The 25,119-nt window shown below is 35.3% G+C and overlaps 2 protein-coding genes across 4 annotated transcripts in view; both read right to left on the bottom strand.

The window, feature by feature from the left end:
* The window catches only part of LOC103028529 (NACHT, LRR and PYD domains-containing protein 3), a 383,714-nt gene that overhangs the window by 156,925 nt on the left and 201,670 nt on the right, over positions 1–25,119 (bottom strand). The window lies entirely within an intron of this gene.
* Positions 1–25,119, bottom strand: part of LOC125801133 (zinc finger protein 658B-like) — a 171,781-nt gene that overhangs the window by 2,972 nt on the left and 143,690 nt on the right. The window contains exon 1 of one of the 3 annotated variants that reach the window (XM_049477292.1): positions 1,632–1,718. The exons of 1 other annotated variant lie outside the window; for it this stretch is intronic. The gene's annotated coding sequence lies outside the window, so the exon portion shown is untranslated. Of the gene's footprint in view, positions 1–73; positions 490–1,631; positions 1,719–25,119 lie in introns of those variants that run through there. One more of the 3 variants, XM_049477293.1, reaches the window with a different exon arrangement.

Genomic DNA, 25,119 nt, shown 5'->3' with positions numbered 1-25,119 from the left:
CATTGAATATTAAAATAAAAGCAGGTCAATTAACTAAAGAGATTCTAAGTCATTCTAAGTGAGTGATGTTTACCCTTTAATATGAAGCTTTGAGGTTCGAATCACATTGCCGATGCTTGATTCGTTCTACATTGATCACGACAGATGATGTCCAAAGCTTTTTCCTTTAAACCAATTTATAAAAGTTTCCACACATTAACCAAATACATTAATCCAAATCAATGCTTCACAAACCTGATTTTTTTTTTTTTACAACTCCTGATAACAGTTCATTATTTTCCACCACACTGGCTTCAGGCTAACAGTGATACGCGCTCCTGAGTTCAAGATGTGTTTTTTGGAAATGTTGATCCGATAACCCGACCGGGGCAGAAATAATTAATTATTAGGCAAAATATGCTTCAATACCCGCTAAAAATGCACAGAAGAGTGACTAGAACTGATATAAGACCTCATTTTGCCAGTAACTTTTCTCAAAAATCCTTATATTTGCTTAAAACAGCACTTTTTCACTGAGCTGCATTCAAGTTCCTCTGGAGCTACGGGGGGTGCGGAGGGATAATTAATAAAAAAAACATGCAGTTGTCTTGTTGGTGCAGGGAATTGTAGTTCAAAATAAAATCACAGCAAAATAATGACCTTTTTACTGTTACAACACATCAACCAACCTCCAACAGGAGTGTAAAACATAAGAGTCTCTTTTGTTTACTAAAGGTTAACACAATTATAACAATTTGTAAGAATTCATATTATTTTATGTAGTTCTTTTTCAATTATTTTTGTAGTCTTTTTAACCTCTTACATAAATGTTTGTGTATTTTTGTCAAGTTGCTCAAAGTGTGATTCTTCTTCTTCTTATTATTATTATCAAATTCATGTTTTTGTTATTATTATCATCATTATTAAAGTATCAGCAAAAGAGCAGCTGGAGACTGTATTCCACAGTAATGGTTTAACTGGGATTTCTTAAAAACAGCGGGGCTAAAGATGTTGTAGTTTGCTAATATTTGTGTTTGTTATTACAGTGAAATAGCAAGTTTTCTGTTAAATCAGTAAGCTAATAAATGTTACTTGTGAAATTCATCTTCTTGCCTGAACGTTTCCTCACTATAATCACTAAATCTTTCATTCTTACATTTAATATTTTACAAGTGGACTTTTATTTTGACGGGAGAGTCACATGACTTACCAGCAACTGTTGTGGTGGAACCGGATTAAGTAAAGGAAAATTAACTAAACTAAACTAAACTAAATTAGTGTAACTAAGAAATGTGTAGAGACTTTTCACACAAACTTAAAAAGGAATTTCCACAGAACTGATTAATCTCAGGTGTGTGTTAGTGATGTGGGGGAGGGGGGGCAGGAGTGTGAGGTTCCGTTATCCTGTGTATGATCTGTAAAGCCCCCCCCATCCCCAGCTCCGCGACCCCCTACTGCAGACTGCTGAGCAGAGCTAGGAGAAGATCCAGTGCTGGTGGTGTAAATGCTGCACATGCTGAAGGTGGTGTTGGTGTAGGAGTGAATGTAGAACAGCGTGATGGGGAGAGAGAGAGAGAGAGAGAGAGAGAGAGAGAGAGAGAGAGAGAGAGAGAGAGAGAGAGAGAAAGAGAGAGAGAGAAATTTCTCCGTACCTTCTGTAGTTCAGCTGATCCTGCTCTTCCTCCTCTCCAGCTACAGACCCCGGAAGCTCAGCGTCATCCGGGTTATGTAGAGCCCCGCCCCCTCTCCCGCGATATCACAGTATACCCCATCACCGCTAGAGGGAGCCCGCGAGGGAGTCCTCAATGCATGGAGCTGAATGGAGCTAAACAGCTAAAACTCTCATTTAAAACACTGTATAACTACTTCTCTGGAGTTTTACTTTAATTTTACAAAGTAGAACAAAGTATTTCACTAAAATAGAAAAGAAAACGTACCACTATATTTCCATTTTCTAAAACTAATGTTTTGTATTCAGTAGATTTACTAGCATTACTGCTACTGATGCTGGAGTTACACCCAGAGCTCATTTAAATGGATTAAAACTGCAGTTTAAAAGCAGTTTTAATAATTATCTCTGCGGTGATGCAACTTGTCTCATTTCTTTTATTGTTGAGATTGTGTAAATATGAATGAGAGTTTGTTTAAATGTTTTCTTCTTGTTGGTACTTACATAGATGAAAATAGTAATCTACTAAAATAAATAGGAAAACATTTAAATATAACTGGAACATACTTGGGTTGTGGGGGCTGCTGCTAAATGGTTGTTAGAATTGGGTTAACTGAACTTACATTAAACTCTAAAATTAAAGCAGCAATTGCAGTTCTGGACAGTATGCAGATCTCATTAGTCTTGATAATGAAAAGGTAGGACATTTTTCATGTTCTTTCTGTTTACAACTCACTCTGAGGAATTCTGAGCACTTCAGAGCACTGACTGGTGTGTCACGGGAGAGTGTAGGGTACTACAATCAAAAGGGTTGCATTACTGAATACTACATACTGGGCGGTGTGTAGTATGCAGTACATACTAGTGCAGTATGCAGTATAGTAGTATGCCATTTCGAATACAGCCTAGGACTGAGATAAAGTGAGCTATGGCTAGCTGCTCACTTTCTCCTATTATGGATAGACACTGAAAGCAGGTTTTACCTCTTTGAAAACTTGAATGATCTTAATTTGTACATCCGAGTATCAATTAAAGACATTTAAGGTATTTTTTCTGAAAGAGAACCGCGTTTAGGTGTTGGCTAGCGTTCATGTTTGGTAATTATAACTAGAGAGCTAGCTAGCAGCCACAAAGTGAGCCTCTGAGATTTTCAACGAATAAACCTATAATAATAAAAAACGTATCACCATGAATACATGATATACAAATAAACATATTCCATATTATCATACATCACATAAAACATTACTTATTCCCATACAATATGAAAAGTGACTTTATAATATCGTAATTTATCACCACCATATCCACCACATCTTACCTCAGAAAGAGCTGAATAACTTTCCAGTTGCACAAGCTTCACTTTTTTCTGTTCAATGAATCAGTAGGAGTTGAATCACAAGAATAACTAAACCTAACTGTTTTTAAAACTTCACATTTTACAATTTTATATCATAATAAATGTATGGTCAACATTTTCTAAATAAGACTAACCGAGTCTCCTAAATCTGAGTGACTTATAACTTTTGTACATTGTACATTGAGGTTGTTCTGAAGTGATGAATCAACCGAAGCTTCCTGAAGTTGACAGCAGATTGATTCATTTCCAGCAATAACTTTTTTTTTAATATACAAAAAAAGAACAGAATGAAACAATACTTATAATGCACACAAATGTGTTTTTATGTTAATGATTTAATTATATAAGTATTTCATTGTTGTACATAGATATGAACATCTGTGTGTGTAGTATGATGTGAGGTAGTGCAATTGGCTTAATAAATAAACACTTTTCCAAGGCAAAAACACAAGTGAACAACAGAATGAAAAATATGGAACAAAAAAGGTTCAGATAGCAGAATAGTTGTTAAGGTTGAACTGAAATGGACTTAGGTTGTAGTGAATCATGATAACAAATACAAACATTTGTTGAATAGCCCACCTCCATTCTCCCCAGCATTCTGAAATACAGCGCTGTTAGCTAATGCTCCCAATAGACCACAATGCTAGTGATAGGGGCATAGCTTAACCCATACAAAAAAAACACTATTTTTACACCATTAACAACAAACTCAAAGTAGCTCCACACTTCACTGGTAGAATTCCAAGGATGATGACATTTAAAGCAAGGCAGTGAGAACTTTAAAAGTACACAGATAGTTTATTAAAAACACTGTTTATACACACAGTTCCTACAGATAGTTTATTAAAAACACTGTTTATACACACAGTTCCTACAGATTAGTTTATTAAAAACACTGTTTATACACACAGTACCTTCAGATAGTTTATTAAAAACACTGTTTATACACACAGTTCCTACTGATAGTTTATTAAAAACACTGTTTATACACACAGTTCCTACAGATTAGTTTATTAAAAACACTGTTTATACACACAGTGCCTACAGATAGTTTATTAAAAACACTGTTTATACACACAGTTCCTACAGATTAGTTTATTAAAAACACTGTTTATACACACAGTTCCTACAGATAGTTTATTAAAACACTCTTATACACACAGTACCTTCAGATAGTTTATTAAAAACACTGTTTATACACACAGTTCCTACTGATAGTTTATTAAAAACACTGTTTATACACACAGTTCCTACTGATAGTTTATTAAAAACACTGTTTATACACACAGTTCCTACAGATAGTTTATTAAAAACACTGTTTATACACACAGTGCCTACAGATAGTTTATTAAAACACTGTTTATACACACAGTTCCTACTGATAGTTTATTAAAAACACTGTTTATACACACAGTTCCTACAGATAGTTTATTAAAACACTCTTATACACACAGTACCTTCAGATAGTTTATTAAAAACACTGTTTATACACACAGTGCCTACAGATAGTTTATTAAAACACTGTTTATACACACAGTTCCTACAGATAGTTTATTAAAACACTGTTTATACACACAGTTCCTACTGATAGTTTATTAAAAACACTGTTTATACACACAGTTCCTACAGATAGTTTATTAAAACACTCTTATACACACAGTACCTTCAGATAGTTTATTAAAAACACTGTTTATACACACAGTGCCTACAGATAGTTTATTAAAACACTGTTTATACACACAGTTCCTACTGATAGTTTATTAAAAACACTGTTTATACACACAGTGCCTACAGATAGTATATTAAAACACTGTTTATACACACAGTTCCTACAGATAGTTTATTAAAAACACTGTTTATACACACAGTACCTACAGATAGTTTATTAAAACACTCTTATACACACAGTACCTTCAGATAGTTTATTAAAAACACTGTTTATACACACAGTGCCTACAGATAGTTTATTAAAACACTGTTTATACACACAGTTCCTACAGATAGTTTATTAAAAACACTGTTTATACACACAGTTCCTACTGATAGTTTATTAAAAACACTGTTTATACACACAGTTCCTACAGATTAGTTTATTAAAAACACTGTTTATACACACAGTACCTTCAGATAGTTTATTAAAAACACTGTTTATACACACAGTTCCTACTGATAGTTTATTAAAAACACTGTTTATACACAGTTCCTACAGATAGTTTATTAAAACACTGTTTATACACACAGTGCCTACAGATAGTTTATTAAAACACTGTTTATACACACAGTTCCTACAGATAGTTTATTAAAAACACTGTTTATACACACAGTTCCTACTGATAGTTTATTAAAAACACTGTTTATACACACAGTGCCTACAGATAGTTTATTAAAACACTGTTTATACACACAGTTCCTACAGATTAGTTTATTAAAAACACTGTTTATACACACAGTTCCTACAGATTAGTTTATTAAAAACACTGTTTATACACACAGTACCTTCAGATAGTTTATTAAAAACACTGTTTATACACACAGTTCCTACTGATAGTTTATTAAAAACACTGTTTATACACACAGTTCCTACAGATAGTTTATTAAAACACTGTTTATACACACAGTTCCTACTGATAGTTTATTAAAAACACTGTTTATACACACAGTGCCTACAGATAGTTTATTAAAACACTGTTTATACACACAGTTCCTACTGATAGTTTATTAAAAACACTGTTTATACACACAGTTCCTACTGATAGTTTATTAAAAACACTGTTTATACACACAGTTCCTACTGATAGTTTATTAAAAACACTGTTTATACACACAGTTCCTACAGATAGTTTATTAAAACACTCTTATACACACAGTACCTTCAGATAGTTTATTAAAAACACTGTTTATACACACAGTGCCTACAGATTAGTTTATTAAAGCACTCTTATACACACAGTTCCTTGTCGTAGTTAAGCCAGGAAAGGTCTGAAAATTAATGTCGGGGAAATGCATGACTTTCCAGTTGTTGCTGAAAATATCTCTATAATATTTATGCATTTTTAAGCATTTCTTGTCAGTTGACTTATTGTGGCTTGACTAGCTGAAGGTATTGTGTATATAAACTATCGCACTGTATTTCGGAATGTTGGGGGAGATCGGAGGTGGGCTATTCAACAAAAGTTTATACTCGTTATTGACTACAAATGAAGTCCATGTATATAACTTCTCCCCTATACTGAAAAGGAGAAAACAGGGGATGGAAAAACAAACAGATTATGGGTCAGATTAGAACTGGATTAGTATGTGAAAAGACATTTTTAAGGCCTTATGCCTCTGTAAAAGCTGGGCTGCCAATAGAACAAATAACGCCTCCCTCATAGGAAATGTTTACGATGAATGGAAGGCGCTTAATTAGCTGATCAGTACATTGTGTGGAACGATGAGCTCCTCCATATCTTCTGTCAAAAGGAGAGTGGTGTTGCTTCCCACAGAGACTCCAACCACCACAATCCCTCTTCTGTTTTTTTCTCAGGTTTCTGCAAGTAAAAATATTTCCCCCAGTTTTCACCATTAGACAGTTGAATACCGAAAAATTACAGTATTTCTCATTTGTCAATATTTCCTGGGACAGCACGGAAGAAATGACACTTTAATGTAATCTAAAGTAATCAGTGTACATCTTGTATAACAATGTGAGTTTGCTTTGCCCTTGAAACAACTCAACACACAACCATAACAACATTAACACCACCTCCTTTAAACAGCTGCAGTAATAATTTACCTCACAATATTCAGATGTGTAATTTCTGTAAGCTGCAAGAGGGCAAGTTCTGCCAGTGCTGCCTCTCTCCACAGCGCCACCTCGTGGTGCTTTCCCTCTTCTTCTAAGATCAGTTCACCAACAGGAACAGGCCCATCTCTAGTGGCTTGCATCCGGGTTGAAATTAGCTATGAAAAACATAGTGTTAAATAATGCTGTGAAAATACACTATAACCATACAGGGGACTAATTTTGTGGTACCACTTTAAAATAAGACTACCTTTATAAAGGGTTTATAAATGGTTTACAATTAGTTTATTAATGGTTACTAATTAGGATGTAAATGTCTTAAAAATCATTAATAGTCAGTTATAACACATATATAGAAAGGGCAACAATGACCTGTTATGAAATAATGAACCCACAGCCATCTATATTGTTGCCCTTTCTATATATGTGTTATAACTGATTATTAATGATTTTAAAGCATTTACAACCTAATTAGTAAGCATTAATAAACTAATTGTAAACCATTTATAAACTCTTTATAAAGTCTTATTTTAAAGTGGTACCAATTTTGTTTTGTGGAAGAATGTATTTAATTTACCCTTAACCATTTTATACACAGTCAAGTCAGAATATTATGACCAGCTCCATACACCATACACCTATGACCATACACTCACTGAGCATCTTTTTAGCTCCGCTGATCATAAAGGACACTCTGTATTCCTGTATCTGTTTCTCTGTGTACTTTATTATTAAGTTTGCTTGGAAAAGTCAACTTACTGTTCTTCGTAATCTTCTTCTTATTATTATCTTATTCTGCGCTCAAAATTTAATCACTATCTCCTCCTACAGCTTGTGACGTAGAAATACTAAATTTAGCAGTATCGTAGGACCTATACCCGATTAGGTTGCTTGTGCTTTTTAAGCGATATATCGTACGTTTTTCGTAAAAACTTCGTAAACGTGCACTTTTTTTCCCCATAGGAAATGAATAGGGGACAACTTTGAACATCCACATAGGTCACAATTTTTGAGATATGAAGACAAAAATCGGACGTTCTTTACGGAAATTTCGACGATTTGACGTTTTCTTACAATTGTCGTACGAAGTTTCCCCATAGGAATGAATGGGGGGGGGCCTTTCTCTCCCCTGCTCTTCCAGTACTGTGTGTGTTTGGAGGAGCTGCTGTATGGAGCAGATACTGATCAAAAGTTTGGACACCCCGGCACCCCAGCCAGGGCTTAGCAACCAGTTAGCAACACCTTAGCAACCACCTGGAAAACATTAGCAACTGCCTAGCAATCAAATAGCAACAGTTTAGCAACCACCTGAAAAACGTTAGCAACTGCCTAGCAACCACTGAGCAATCATATGGAGTTTGTTAGCAACTGCCTAGCAACCATGTGGAATATGTTAGCAACTGCCTAGCAACCACAATAGAAATGATAGCAACTGCCTATCAACCGATAGCAACAGCTTAGCAACCACCTGGAAAACGTTAGCAACTACCAAGCAACCACTTAGCAACCACTTTAGAAATGATAGCAACCGCCTAGCAACCAGTTAGTAATCAAAAGTTTTTAGATTTCAGCATTTAATCAAAAGTTTTTAGATTTCAGCATTTAACCAAACGTTTTTGGATTTAAGCATTTAACCAAATATTTTTGGATTTAAGCATTTAACCAAAGGTTTTTAGATTTTAGCATTTCATCTAAAGTTTTAGCATTTAACCAAACATTTTTAGATTTAAGTGTTAAAATCCTCCACATGTGTCTAGGAAGAAAAATATGGAGAACATAACACATGGCTATCCTAAGTCAAAGAGCCAGCAGAGTTTAAGTAAGAAAGAGGAGAACAGACAGTAAATAGCAGTACAAAAATCTGATTTAATTTTAGCTTCCCACCACTCATTTGCACATACAACAAACCATGGCAGTATTTACATTATTTACATATGCTGTATAAAACAACAAAGAAAGTACCACTCTGGGAAATGTAAACTATGGACGGTGCTAAAGAAAAGAACACAACAAAACATAACCATATTAAACTACCTAAAGCCAAATTAAGTACAAAAAGAATATAAAGAAAAGATACTCCCTAACTAATAACTTAAATACAAGGGGTAGCACCCGCCCTCTTACCTAGGGACCGATACAAACAACTCCTACATGATGTAAAAATGTACAGGTGCACCTATTTTACCTGTTAGCATACCCAAGGTGGTACAGCCAAACCAGTGAGTTGTCTTTTAGCCAAAAAGAGGGATTAAGTTAACCACATCAGAGAAGTAATACAATAAAATTAGGCTACAAGAGCGCATTGGCCTTAAAGCATACCCCATGGTTCTCTCTCTCTGTCGGCCATCTTGGTTCAGGTCCTTTTGTAGTCTCCACCCACAACTCTCTCCCATGGCTCACCTAAGAGAGAGAGAGCGAGAGATAGAGAGAGAGAGATACTGCACGTAAGCATTTAACCAAAAGTCTTTGGTTTTCAGCATTTACCCAAAAGTTTTTGAATTTTACCATTTAACCAAAAGTTTTTGGACTACTTCTCAGCCAAAGTATTTGTATTCCACAATTTAGCCAAGGTTTTGGGCTTTAGAATTCAACCAAATTTGCTCCATTGCTTCATCAGTAAAAAATATTTTAATTCCAATTTAGTCAAATAAACATTTTTACTGATTATAATTTTGCATAAAGGGGATTGGAAAAAGAACAGATAAAGGTAATATATAAGATGTAAACAATATAGGTAAGATTGTGATATCAAGACTTACATATTCTTATGTATTCTTAAGTATTATAAAAATGAAATAGAAATTATGAATTTCAAGATAAAGCGCCACCTACTGTACCCACCCAGAGAGCATAGACAACTGTACTTTTAAATACTGTGCATAGTATTTTGATTGTCAGTTGCAGCCATAATTATTCTGATCAGCTCAGATATTTAGTTTTGATGCAGGAATACGAAGCCTTTTTTGTGTTGCTGCTCTCAGTTCTCTGTGTAGCCATGTGTTGGGGTTGTTGCTTTGTCTTTAGCCACATAGGTTAGGAGATGATAAGGAGATTCTGAGACTTCTGGTGGACTTTGGTAGTTCACTGGTGGTGCTTGGCAGGGTTCTCCGTGCAGTCTCTCGACTGTCCATTGTTGTTGTTGGGGTGTTGTTGTCCCTCAAACAGAAGTACAGACAAAAAATGGTTCATTTGTGATTAAAAGTAATTCCATAAATGTTGTTCTAAGACACTATAGGGTGGGCTTTAATTCATATTAGCCCCCCCATATCAAACCCACTCCATCGCCCTTGATAGCAACAACCGCGACGTCCACCACTTGCCAGCCCTCTGCCTGGGAAACCAGGAGTTTGGTGATACATTTCACTCGGATGGGAGACTCCTTTTTGTAGGGCGTCATCGGCCGTGAAAACATTCTGTGTAAAGAAAATAGCACAAACATACAAAATAACATGTTTATACTGTTTAATTCATTATGTTTCACTTAATTTATTGTATTACCCATGATTTAACGGTTCATATTCAAATATTTTATTAAACTATATATTATTAAACTGTTTTTGAACTAAGTGGGGCTATTTTGCTGTTATTGTTCTGTTGTGTAACGCTTAGCACTGATTAAATATTACATAATAAAAAATAATATGAAAATAATTAAAATAGATATTTTTTTACTTAGCAGCACTTGTGTCCCCATTTTAAAGTGTCTGGGTGGAAACAACACCACGCATCTCTACCAAGCAATTAAAAAAGATATATTTTTATATATTTTCATATTATTTAAATAGTACCAAGCGTTACATATACAGAACAATAACAGCACAATAGCCCCACAAAACCCAAAACAGTTTAATATTATGGTTTATTCTCCCAACCAATCAACAAATAAAATATTTGCATATGAACAGTTGAATCATGGGTAATACAATAAATTAGGTGAAACATAACAAATATTTTATATTTAGTCCGTTGTGCTCTTTTGTTTGCACAGAATGTTTTCACAGTCGACGACTCTCTACTAAAAGGAGTCTCCCATCCGGGTGAAATGCATCACCAAACTCCTGGTGCCCCGGGCAGAGGACCAACAGTTGGTGGATGGTGCGGTTTTTGGGATGTCAATCAGACACATTCCTAAGTGATTTCTTATTGGATAGAAAATGCTGTGTGGTAATCTGAAATTCTGTGCTGAGTATTTGTTTATAAACAGTCTGACACTCTTCTGAGGTAGAAATCAGACAAAGAACAAATCTGCTCTGGGAAGTCATTGATTCTGACCCACCTGAAGATGAAGGCAGGGGAGAAAAAATAAAAAAATTCCCGCACCGACCGCGCCGTCTGTGTCCTTAATAAAAACTTTTAAGAAGCAGGGAATGGCGAATAGTTTTATACAGTGCATGTGATAATGTGGTTTACAAATCAGACATTAAAGATAATGAACATCTAGCATGAACTATTATTTATATCGTCTCATTGCTGTGTGCATCTGTAACAAAACATTTATAGGAACTATTAAAATAAAGAAATAGATTTGTGAGCCTGTACATACATAAGTGTAAATCATCCATTACAGTGTTGGACGAAGTTTATATCACACTATCGTTTGTTTTGTTACAAACAGTATAAAAGCTACTGCCTGTGGCTAAATGGTGGAATGCCAATACTTTTGGCTGATTGAGCTGTGTGCAAAAACTTTTGGTTAAATGCTAATATCCAAATACCATTGAATAAATGGTGGTGCAGCATAGATATGCCTCTTTATGGTTTAGTATAGCTTCAGCCCAGCAGTGTAAACTCTTAAAAGCAGAAACAGTTATGATCATAAACCACAAGCACATGTCTTTCTGAAAAATGACAATTATAAAAAAATACTTTCATAGGGTTTAAAAGGGCTGATAAAAACCTTTAGAAAAACACTGCAAAACACCACAAAACCAGCAGAAAAATATAAAAACCATAGAATATTTGTTTTAGTAGGAAAGGATAGTAAGCTTAAATGAATGTGTTTAAATTCAAAAGACAGGTATAAAAACAATTAAACACGTTTTATTTTGAATTAGTTTAAAAACAACACACACAATCAAAAATCAAAAACACAAACACATACAACCTCACCCCCCAAAAAAACCCTAACAGAACATGCTAAGAAATATTACAATCTGAACACAAAAACTTGTCAAATTACCACATTATGGTTCATTAAAAAGTGGGCTTTCAATGTTTAAAATGACCTCCCCTTCCCTCACAACAGCTACTTTTAACGTCACCACTCCACACAGTGGCGGGAACGCTGAACTCCTCCATGGTGTCACTGAGGAGAACAGTCTCATCGCCTTTTGTGGAGATTCCCACGATCTCCATCTCCACTGTGATCTTCAGTGACTCTGGTTCCTGTAACACAGAACATGCTGATAGGAGTAAGTTTTAACAGTCTACATTCTTTTCTGGTACAACAGCACAACAATAAAGTGTTAAACTACGGCACTGTAGTTATTAGTAGTGATGGGTCAGACTCTTAGCCGGCTCTTTGAAATAAACGACATGCGCTGACCCCAGAGAGTGAGCCAATTTATATATATAAATATAAACGTATAAATTAAAGTTTTACGATGATACATATAAACCACAGTAGAAGACAGCATAAAAATATACATTAAGGAAGAAAACTAATGATAGAAATAGAGAAATATTAACAAGAGGCAACAGTGAAAGCTCCTCATAAACTCTTACAGTTTTTAGGCATTTCTTATTATTAGCAATCTCTAAAGGTTTTCAAAAGTAGAATAAAGTCCAGTAAGAAGATATCAAATCAAGTATTTACAATGATGACCGGACTCAGCCCAGTGTCTTTTTGAACGTAGGACCAGGTCTGGGCCTTATTCGGTTTCTGACTGTGCTGGAAGCTATTGCTCCGTTCTTTGGAGAAGGGATTTAATCCAGCAGATTTACGCCAGCAGGTTCAGGTCAGTGGCATTCTGCTCATTCATTGATACTTGCTTTTGTTTTCTTAGCGATTGTTATACTGGAGAAAAAGTTAAACAGCACAAATATGTTCTCTATACAAAGCCTAGAATGTCTTTTGTTTGATTACTGTAGAATGTTTATTTTCTCAATGATCTGAATTTAAATGAGCTCAGTTTATTGCAGGCCAGGCTCAGAAATTTAGCTCAATCAGTTATTAATTTAATCCCTGAAAATATTTTATTTCCAAAGAATACTGAACATGTTTATCTCTGTAAAACCCTGGAGGAGTTCTTTCAATCTATTAGTGTTCCAACACTACAAAGCTGTACAGCTCAGCACATCAGAGTGAAATTAGCTCAATTAGGCCAAAGGGTCTGAAACTGAGCTCAATCAGTCATTATGTTCATCCCTGACAAAGCTTTTATTTCCAATCATAACTACAGTTGTAATGCCTGAGTTGTGTTCCTAATAATACATAAAACTCAATTAAATTTCACATAGTTACTATGGTATAAGAAATCTGGGCACCCCTGATATTTTTTAAGATTTTACTTTATAAATGATTGGTTGTATAGACAAGTTTCAGTTAAATACATTATATTCATATATGTTTTTGGCCTATAGAAGTAGTGACATAAGAAATGTTCAGTGTCTGTAAATGTATAGCTAAATAAATAAGTAGTAAGTACAGCTGAGATAGCTTTAGGAATTTTGTTAATGAGCTTTTGGGGAGAAAGTCAGGTTTGATGGGGAGAGTGAAGGAAATGCACCTTGTGCTGTGTACAGCTTACAGTGTGAGCTGTTCCACCAAACAGACACTAGAGTGTAGTACAGGAGCATCAGGATCCAGTGTTGCAGCTCCTTCCCAGTGTGAAGCCCCGCCCTTCAACCTGAACTAAAGTGGAGTCCCTGCATGGAGCACCCTCTACTGCTCTGACAGGGTATTTACTTTTAGCATTTTTCATGACTTTATACAATTATCACTTTACAGGCCAAAGTTATATAATACTATATACCTATGTGTTTTTAATTTGTTAAGTGCAATGCTTTAGAAAATGCACTTTAAAGGTATTTTATGTAAATATTACTTTTAGTTTGAATACTGTAGTGAATAATAGTTTAGATACAATAATTTCAGTGTGTGGTGTCTAATACATTTTGTCCAAAGTAAATCCGGTATGAGAGGTGCCACTTTTTATGGGTAAAAGATGTTTTTCTTTAGTCCCGTCATCTTTATTTTTGTCAGTGGTGTGCAGTGAGGCCCTTCTAACCCTTCAGGGGTGACAATAGGTGCATGTAAATCATTACATAATATTTAATAAGCATATATTTTATAAATTAACTAAAATAAAAAGCAACTAATTTAAACTGACAGTGTCTGACAGTGATTCTAACCAATCAAAGCTTTTTAAAAATGGCTTCTGCCCCCCTGTGTCTGCGTGGCCCTTCAGCTGGTTTTGAGAAGGGTGTAGTAATGAGTCTGTTACATATATAAATATATATATATATATATGTGTGTGTGTGTCTGTGTGTATATGTATATATATATAAATAAAACAGTGGCTGTGAAAAAAACTCACTCAGAGCTGGAGGAAGAAACACTGTAAGGAACCAGGATTCAAATATAAAAGGACTAACATTTTAATATTATTCATCTGTGTGAAATCAAAGTAATTATTATGTTGTATTTTTGTATGTTTAATTATTGTATTTAAGTATAAAGGAAGTTACTTTAGATACCAGTTTTTGTGAAACTGAGAATGCTACATAAGAATTTTTATTTATATTTGATATGTCACAATTTGGTGCAAATCTTTATTATGTTACACATTTTCAGGATGTTTTTGGAACAATGTGAAAAGTTATAGTTTATCTTTTCAGGAATACTTTAAAAATATTGCTGACTATTAATACAGATTTTTCTGATAACTGCCCACTAGATGGAGACTGCTGTGTTGTTTTGTGTTTATATGAAGACACACCTGAAAACATTCTAAAATCTGACTAAACGATCTAAAAACCAGTCTAACCAGTTAATGTGATACACACCTCAGAAAGACCTTCAGTTTATGAAGAGACGCTGCGTTACGACACAGACGACTGATTTTACTGCAGAATCCAGAAATATAAAGGTAGGATTCATATTTTGATTAACTTTAAATGATCTAATTCTTATAAAAAATATGTTTCTTCTTACACAGTGAGTTTGATCCTGCAGTCTTGTTGAAGTTTGTAGGTTGAATTTTACTATGTTGTAAAAGAATCCCTGTGTGAAACAATAATGCCTCTGTTTTGGAGGAAGCTGATGTTTAGCTTTTTATTAGACATATTTTAATTAATCTCATTATTTCCATTAAACCTTAAAATAAGGAAGTGGTTTGTGGGTTTATGTGGAAATCCTTTTTTGTTTCTTTGTTTGGTTGAAACAGTTCAGTGTCTAAAATTTAAATATTCAAATACAGTCATGGCTAAAAGTGTTGGCACCCCTGAAAGGATTTCTTTTGAGAGTATTATAAATAGACACAAAAAAAAACAGAAAAACACCATGTAAAATATATATAACATTTCAAACAAAATTCCAAAATCAGACCAAACTAAATTATTGGCCCCTTTAAAATAATATTTGGTTGCACACCGTTTGAAAAAAAAAAACACTGAAATCAGTTGTTTCCTGTAACCATTAAAGAGCTTCTTCCACCTCTCAGCTGGAACTCTGGACTCTTCTTCTGTAATCTGCTCCAGATCTCTCGTATCTGAAGGGTTTCTTCTCCCAACAGCAGTTTTAAGATCAGGTTTAAGATCTCTTCACCGGAGTTCAGTATGATTTGGGTCTGGACTCAATGCTGGAATCTTCAGAACTCTCCAGCTCTTTGTTTTGATCCGTCTCTGGGTGCTTTTTGAAGTATTTTTGAGGGTCATTTTCCCCTGTTTTCTGGGGGTTTATATGATATGTGGATTATGGCTGTAGTTCAGTGGAGTCTTTAGTGATTGATCTCAGAAAACTGGAATGCAGCTCAATGCTAGTGATTAACCGGATCAGCAGTGAAGGTTGGAGGGTGGAAGCTGTTTTCAGAGCTGAGTTAGCGGCTGATGCTTGATAACAGATGGACGGCACTGTGCTGGTTAGATTATTATATTTTATATATTTATATATATGAATATTATTAGTAGGTTCTGGGGTTTGATATGTGTAATGTATGGGGGATTTTAGGTTTGCCTGAGGCTGAATAGTGTAATAAGGTCTCTGGGTGTAAGGTGGATCATAAAGTGGGGAGGATCTAAAAATTGGGTGCAACACAAACAATTTATTTACACAACATGGAAAGTCAAACTAAAAAATCTTAAAAAATGAAAAGAAAAGGATGGTGTAGGTTATTTGCATGCACACTCTTTACACACCGGACTCAGACTCACTTTGGAGAAAATGTAAACACTGTAAACCCGGATAAGTTGATTGAACTTCAAGAGTTTGAGGCAAGTGATTGCCTACATTTTTTAAGTAATGCATACTACAGAAAATCTATTCATTTAGGTAAGTTCAATCTAAATGCCTGTAAGTAACCTTTTGAGTTAAAATCTAAAATAGTTATATTTAAAATATGCTGTAGTGTAAACTGTTCTACCCGTTTTTTTAAACTCAACTTTTTAAGTATTTTTTTTTTTTACTTTTTTTACTTACATTTGATGTGAAAGCTTAAAAAAACATATCAGGACCAAGAAAGAAAATGTATTTTTCCTCCTTTTATTTAAAATATTAAAATTAGAAACAAGACAGTACTTTCAAGGATCCTACAACCAAGTCTTAAATCTGGCCAATTAAAAAAAGTTAGCAAGTAAGTAAGAAATGTTGTTCAGAAAATGGAAAAATGACCAAAATTATTTTTTTCAACTTAATACATTCTCAACATGTTCTGCGGTAGCAATTATTGAATTAAACAAACAAAAAAAATAACATTAATCTAGGTATTTTGCAAAATACAATACGTGCAATTTTTGATAAAAACACACATTTAAAAATACAAACCACAAAGTGTAACAGCAGAACATTAACACTGTTAGCTAGTTAGTCTAGTTTGGATACTATCATGCTCAGAGTTATTCTCAAAAGCTGTTTACACAATGATATAACACAAAAATCCACAAAAAATACATTGCATTTTGTAACTTAAGATAAGCCTCAACTGCAAAAAAGAAAAACGTCTCTAGAACATGGAAATCTTCTTACAAATTCCTAAATGTAAAAAGAGCTGAAGGCAGAAAATGGTGTCTTGGTTAATGGAGTCAACTGTAGGATGTCTGTAGATCTTCTCAGGAGAACAGAAAATAATAAAATAATAAAAATAAAATACAGAAAAAAAAATCATGTTGTTTGAAAGTAAAAGATTTTCTAGCACCTTCCACAGAACAAGCCCAATGAGAATCTGCAGGGGCGTGGTCTGAAATAAAGTAATAAAAAGTTTCTTCAACTTAAAAATACTAATGTTCTCAGTGATTCTCTCAAAATAGGAGACCAAACTAAAAGTGTTTAAGTAAAGCAAAGAAAATGTTTTTTTTTAAAGTAATCTTTATTTAAACTTTTCACACAGAAATAAATGATGGGTTATCAGTGTAAGAACAGCCACATATAAAGCAGAAGCTCCGCCCCCAAAGACTCCATTCTTTCTGTGAGGGTAAATTATAACAACAAAACCACAGTTCTGTATTACTGTTTAAACTAGGTTACTTCAAACAGCCGTTACCCATAAGTATTATTATATTACTGATCATGTTCTATAATTTATACATGTCCATTTTTTTCTGTTCTTCAGGTTCCCCTGAGAAAAGTGAGCCCCTTTCCCTCCCAATCGGTGGAACCTCCCGGTGGGTTAAAACAACCCCTGAACTGGAGCGATTTGGGTCCCCAGCTTTATTAAAGACAGAAACAGGAGGTCTGTACACACACTCACCCTCACTCTCACAACTACACTCACAACTACACTCACAACTACACTCACACTCACAACTACACTCACACTCACACCTACACTCACTCTCACAACTACACTCACACTCACAACTACACTCACTCTCACAACTACACTCACAACTACACTCACACTCACACCTACACTCACTCTCACAACTATACTCACACACTCACCCTCACTCTCACAACTACACTCACAACTACACTCACTCTCACAACTACACTCACAACTACACTCACAACTACACTCACACCACTACACTCACCCTCACTCTCACACTTACACTCACAACTACACTCACAACTACAGTCACAACTACACTCACCACTACACTCACACAACTACACTCACACCATCCATCAGTTCAGAATTTGAGAAGATATAAAAGTCAGACTGCAGAAATGATCAGAGGGAAGATTCTGTAAATCAGAGTCTGTATATTTTATCAGGAGTCAGGAATCTGGATGTTCAGAGTTGACTTGAGTTTATTTACACATAAATGTCTAAGAACAGCTGAGTAGATGAGAACCAGTCTGTCAGGTTCAGGAGGCTTGAAGTTTAGAGTGTGACTGTTCCTGTTCCTTCTCTCAGTCTGACTAACTGTGGGGTTTAGGTTGTGTTGAAGTACTCGAGTCTCGAGACCAAAAACGGGCGGTCTCTGTCTCGTCTCGGACTCGACCTTGTTTGGAATCTTGTCTCGGTCTCGGGGTGAGGTGGACTCAGAGACTGTGGACGAGATCGGCCGAGTGCGAGTCCTCTGTATGAGGTGCAGCTCTGATAGGACAGGGAACACTCAGATATATATATGTGTGTGTGTGTGTGTGTGAAGTTGTGTGTGTCTGAGTGCAGGCGGTGAGACGGGAGGGGGAGGGGTGACACCCTCAGATCAGACAGCAGTCAGGAGCTAAACATCAAAATCTTCATACAAAACAACTAACTTAACTTTTATCATCTTAAACAAATAATACACACCTGCAACAATTACAAAATACAGTTTAAACCCCATTTAAAAAACGTCTTATACATATTAACTAGCTTATTCACCCAAGATGAAGAAAAGCTATTTTTCACTGGAGTATTTAAATCCTGAACTTCCCCATCAAATTTTAACCAATTAGGGTTAAGAAATAAAAAGAATATACAGCTTTCCATTTAGCCACAGATGTTCTTTTTAAAATCCATTTTTAATCAGCATGCTTTTTAGGGATTAGTCACAGAGCGTGAGGACTTTTATGCTAAAAAATGCTCAGAAATTTATGCATCATCACAGAAACTGTGTGTGAAATCTAAACGGGCCCTCCACTTTGATTAACATCCATATCGTCCAGTTATATAATTACGCACACGCACACACACACACACACACACACAAAATAGGCGCTTGCATTCAAAACTTCTCTCTCGACTGTTGGCAGTAAAATGACGTATTTTCACATATTCACTGTGTTTTGAACGCATGACGCTGCGCACGGTGCGTTCACTAGGAACTGCAGCTGCTGCTGTAAACAAACTTTTACACTTATCAGAAGATTAGCAGGAGCTGCTTGAGTGATTCTGTTTAGGAATTGTACATTAACTCTTCAGTGGAACATGCTCTTTTTTCACTGGCTCACTGGAGTTATACTCTTGTGAATAAAGAAGAAACATTCCTGACCTTAGCGACAAGCTAGCTACAATACTAATGTTACCAGGGAAAGAACTAAAGCTAGTGACAAGCTAGCTAAAATACTAATGTTACCAGGGAGAGAACTAAAGCTAATAATGAGCTAGCTAATCTTAGCGACAAGCTAGCTAACCGTAGCGATGAGCTGTTTGAGGGCAAATTGTGATTGTTTTATTTCACATTTTATAATGAAAATGAATAGAATTTTATTCAGCTGACTTTTTGTGGTGACTTCTGATTATTTTTTAGAAGAGACACAGATCATTTTGGTGAACAGAGAAGGTATTTTAATGTTTTTATTTTTAAATCTTAATCTGGTCTCAGTCTTGACTCAAACGCAAAAATCTTAGTCTTGACTCGGACTCAGCTCTAGCGGTCTTGACTACATTAGTTGTACCAGAGGATCAGGTACTTTATTTGAGCCGATTGATTCTTTAAAATCTGGGAGTGCTAATCCTCCTTTGTCCTTACTTCGTTGCAATGTTGTAGATCAGACTCTAGGTTTCTTTACATTTCAAACAAATCAGGATATTTGTCTGTCCCTCTCCCTACACTGACTCACAGGGATTTCTACTAGTGTATCTTAGAAAAGATATAACAGCCTGGGTAAAATATTCATTTTACGGCTTTCAGTGTGAGAGCTCATGTCTAAAGGGATTATGAACTACCTTGACAAGTATTTTTTTTCCCTTTTTAATCTCCTCAACACCCTGTCTCTTTTTATAGGGCTAATAAACCCATTTACATTAAAAGCAACTGCTTTTACATCATAAGGCATATCTGCCTCCAGTAACAATGTAACAGTATAAATTCTACCCTGGCTGCTTAACTGTTACGGCCTGAAAAGCCAAACCAGTAACATATGCTAAGACGACACCCGCTCACGCATTTTTAGCCCAGACCAAAGATGATACCAACCACAGAGATACAAGCCAAAATGATTTATTTATAATAATCAGTAGCATTTACGTCAGGGATAAGAAATGCCTAAAATAACAAACAAACAAAACTAACTTAGAAATTTAGAGCTAACTTACCTAACAAAAAAAAAGGAAATAAAAATACATAAATCTTCCCTCCCTCCCTAACTAACAAAACACAGGAGAAAAGAAACCCCCTCCCAAAGAAACAGGCCTTATCCCCTACAGTGCTACCTTGGCTTTTAGTATTATTTGAAGTGTATTTACAGAAGTATTATAACAAAGTTAAATAACATGTTTTAGTTATCTAAACAGCTCCGTTTTTACTCACAACAGCACAAACAATAAGAATAGTAAGACAGGTGGTTTGGTCTGCTGGTTGAATGGGTCGGGTGTCGCCCTGCACTCCACATCGGCCAGCGCTTTATTGTGACGCAGGACCAGGATCAATTAATCAGCTCCTCCCTCTCACTGGTAACCTGCAGGACTGATAGAAAGAGTGAAGGAGAGCGCAAGAGTGAGGTAGCTTGGAAAAGGGAAGGCAACAAAGAAAAATATAAACATCTCCCTCCGTAACATTAACCAACACAAAAACATAAAATAAATTTCCTGAACAGAGGAAAATTAACAGTAATCCAACCAACACTTCCTCAGCGGAATCACACAGCCTATACTACAAACCAATACTATCTACCTGGTCATTATTAAATAATAAAGCCATCAAATAGCACAATAATTCAGAAAACAAAAAAGGGATATCAGAAACAGGTGGATTTGTGGATTTATCATTAGAAATGAAATAAAAATATTTCCATTGGTTAGTGCTACGTTTGTGCTGGTTTGTGCAGCAAAAAATAGCGTTTGTGCTGTTATAATTATTGAGATATTAAACATTATATTTACTGTTATCGTTATTGAAATATTTAACATAATAGGTCTTCCCTGTTATGTAACACAGCCCCTCATCTGTAGCCAAGTTGTACCAAAGTGGTCTCATTGGTTAGTGCTACGTTTGTGCTGGTTTGTGCAGCAAAAATTAGTGTTTGTGCTGTTATTGTTATTGAGTTATTAGGAGAAAAATATTGAATAGCTGTGAAGCTGGCCCCTCATATAATCAGAAATGGAATAAAAATATTTCCATTGATTAGTGCAACGTTTGTGCTGGTTTGTGCAGCAAAAAAATAGCATTTGTGCTGTTATAGTTATTGAGATATTAAACTTTATTTTTACTGTTATCATTATTGAGAAATTAAACTATTTAATGTATTACCTTTTATGTAACATAGCCCATCATCTAAGGCCAGATTTCATCAAAGTGGTGTTGTTTTTCTAGTGATGTGTTTGTGCTATTAGAATAAATGTTTGTGCAATTTTAGTTATTGAGTTATTAGGTAAAAAATATGTAATGCCAAAACCACATCAAAGTTCTTATTTTTGGTTAATGTTCACATTATTCTTTCCAGAATTTGCTTTATTAAGGCAGTAGTTAATTTATGTAAAATATTTCTAATATATGTGTGTAATATAATTATATATAATATTTATATATAATAAAGCACAGAGAAATATCTTTAGGTGACATGACTGTTCATGGTAAAAACTGGTTTACCATGGTAAAAATTGCTCCTGCACATATGAAAGCATATATTTAACAGACTGCACTGTTAATGCCGTTTAACTGGGCTGAGTTCCTTTTTACGAGCACTAACAACACTGATGAATGAGGGGGGCTGGGTGATGTCTGTAAATAAATATTGTTTTCCCTGTAGCTGAATAACCAAAATACCTGAAACATTTATTTTTACAGCACTGCTGAACGAGACCACTTTGGTGTGGTTTGGGCTTTATTGGGAGGCTGGGTAATGCCACCCATTAAATATTTTTTATCTAATAACTCAATAACAATAACAGCACAAACACTAATTTTTGCTGCACAAACCAGCACAAACGTAGCACTAACCAATGAGACCACTTTGGTGCAATTTACATAACAGGTAAGAAAATTAAATGTTTAATATTTCAATAATGATAACAGCACAAACGTTATTTTTTGCTGCACAAACGTAGCACTAACCAACTAAATATTTTTATTTCATTTCTAATGATATGAGGGGCCAGCTTCATTAAGCACTGTGTGTAAATGGGAAATCTCTTAGCGCCAATCATGGAGCCGGTTCAGGGAGAAATTCCCACCTCTCAGGAGAAACAGCCAATCAGCTAGCTGGTTTTGCGGCGCGGAGGAGAGTGGAGAAGCCCCAACCCCCTCTCTGTGGATTTTTCTAACTGAAAGGTAACAGAGCTAACCATGTAAACTGTGATGAGATTGTTTCTGATAGCTGGTTAAAATTGTGTGTTTTTCACCAGATCCAGTTGATCAGCTAATAAACAATAATTTATTGAGTTTACCTGTTAAAATCCCTTAGCCGCTTAGATTTACTAATGGAATATATCTGGTCCTTTAGTAAAAGCTTATGATACTAACAGACTAGGAGGGTTTGGGTTATCTAAAGTTTATATTAACTTCTGCCAAAAATCTCTATGAAACATAAGGTTACATTCTTTTACGTAAAAGACCGCCATCATAAGAAGTACTTTTAGTCCAAAAAATAAAAAACACAGGACCCAAAAATATTGATTTTTTTGAGTGGCGTAAATGTACATATACAAATATACATCAGAATTGACATGCCAATATATAACAACAATAATAATAATAATAATAATAATAATAATAATAATAATAATAATAATAATAATAATAATAGTCACATCTGTTATATTATTATTATTATTATTTTTATTATTTGTTTAATTGAGATTTACTTTTATGTAACCCTTAAATAAATAATGACATTGAGCTCAGGCTGTTTAATGCAGTCATCGAAAACACAATCATCATGAAAAGCTCATGAAAACGTTATAAAATGTGGGTCAGAGCATGCGCAGTGCGGGGAGGAGCACTTTTGGACGGGTAGCAGAACTCGGCAGAACACCGGTCTGAAAACTGGGGGGTTTTACTGCTGTGTGGGAGAAACTTCAGACTCATGAGTATTAAAACATTCCATTCAGCCCTGTGATGTGATTGGCTGACAGTAGCCAAAAACGAACAATAGCTCCGCCCACCCAGCGCCTATTCGCTGTGAGAGTTAGGAGGCGGACCTTAGAGAGAGACAGGTGATACTCAGGTGAAGGAGAGAGTGAAAGTAAGTTCAGTCTCCGCCATTAGAAGAGGACAGAAGCCCGGATTCACTCGGTGAGTTCAGAACTGAAGAGAATGTAGAACAGAACCGTGTAGCTTAAAGTCAGAACCGGTTCTAAAGGTTCCTCAGATCCAGAACCGGTTCTTTAAGCTCAGCTCAGTGTCCGATTCCACTGGAAGAACCAGGATCAGCATGGAGATCTGAACCGGGCCTGGATCAGACCTGGACCTGGTCTAGATCAGACCGGCTGGAGAACAATCAGCTGTAACAGATCAATAATGCTGTAAACTGAAGAGAAATGCGCAGATATAGATTGATATTTATTGATCACAGTGTAGTTTATGCTGTTTAAAGCGCATTACTGCTTAATGTGGGCTTTGATCTGTTGGGGAGATAAAAACACGGAGCTGCTATAAAGGCGTGTTTATATGCAGTAGCGCTGTTTAACCAGCAGGGGGAGCAACGGAGCTCAAGATCACGTGGAGTCTTAGTGTTTTTAATCCTGCTGTTTTATATTATACTTAAATAATCTCTCTATTCTGATTCAGTAACATAACAATAATATCATTATTAATAATAGAACAGTGTGTATATTTATAATGTTGTGTAATGCAGTAATATTACTAATAATAATTAAATTATAATAATTATAATAACAGTAAATGTTTCTGTAATCTGTAGAATAATGTGTAATGAGGGTAAATCACACTGTTATTTATCGTTCTCTGTTTGTTTTGTTTTGTTAGTTTATCAGGTTTTGTTTAATGCAGTTCTGATGATAATGTCATTATTGTAAGAATAAAGGTTTTATTGTAACGGCTGATCTGTTCTCAGGGGTCGGTGTCGGCAGTGTTCAGCTGTGTGTGAATGAAGAAGAGTAAATGATGGATCTTCAGAACTCCAGCAGTGGAGGAGGACCTCCTGTCCTAAAGTGAGTAAATTAAGTGATGGGTTTAATATGTAAAGTAGTTTTGTATTGTAATGGTTTCAGCTCTAATCCTGGAGCTGTGATCTGCATATTTTACAGTTTTAAAATATTGAGAACAGAGTTTCTCCTGGACCAGAGTTAGAACCCTGTGCTGTATTTAAACACAGTGAAACGCTTAACAAACCAGCCAGTTATTCTTATAGTAGAATGTGTTTCTAATCTGTATTTAAAGTACATATCTGCCTTTAATATCTAATTGTTAATATTAATAATATGTTTCCTTCTGGCACAGTAACAGTATTAGGTGGTTGCTGTAGTGATATTATACTGTTGCTAGGTGGTTGCATATTTATGTTAAAAAATATGGTCCATATTTTTTAACATAAAAGTGACGATTTGCTCAAAATCTGGATCGGATTAGTCTGTAGTGAAAGTGAACTCTGAACCAGATCCATTGTGAGGATCCGTCTCGGATTTTACCACACGCTGTCTGGGTTTACATTAGTATTAGAAATGTGGAAATCCTGATGTGCTGCATTTATATAGATCAGATGGAAGTGACTGGGTTTGATATTAAAGCTGTGGAATGAAGAAAGACTTGTTCTATTCTAGGCCTGGACAATAATTTGATATCTGTATTTATCGCGATAAGAAATGTTTCAATAATGGGGACATCATTTTTGTGGTA

This window comes from Astyanax mexicanus, chromosome 4 (genome assembly GCF_023375975.1).
Source record: "Astyanax mexicanus isolate ESR-SI-001 chromosome 4, AstMex3_surface, whole genome shotgun sequence".
Taxonomy (NCBI): domain Eukaryota; kingdom Metazoa; phylum Chordata; class Actinopteri; order Characiformes; family Acestrorhamphidae; genus Astyanax; species Astyanax mexicanus.
This window is presented reverse-complemented; position numbering and strand designations above follow the sequence as displayed.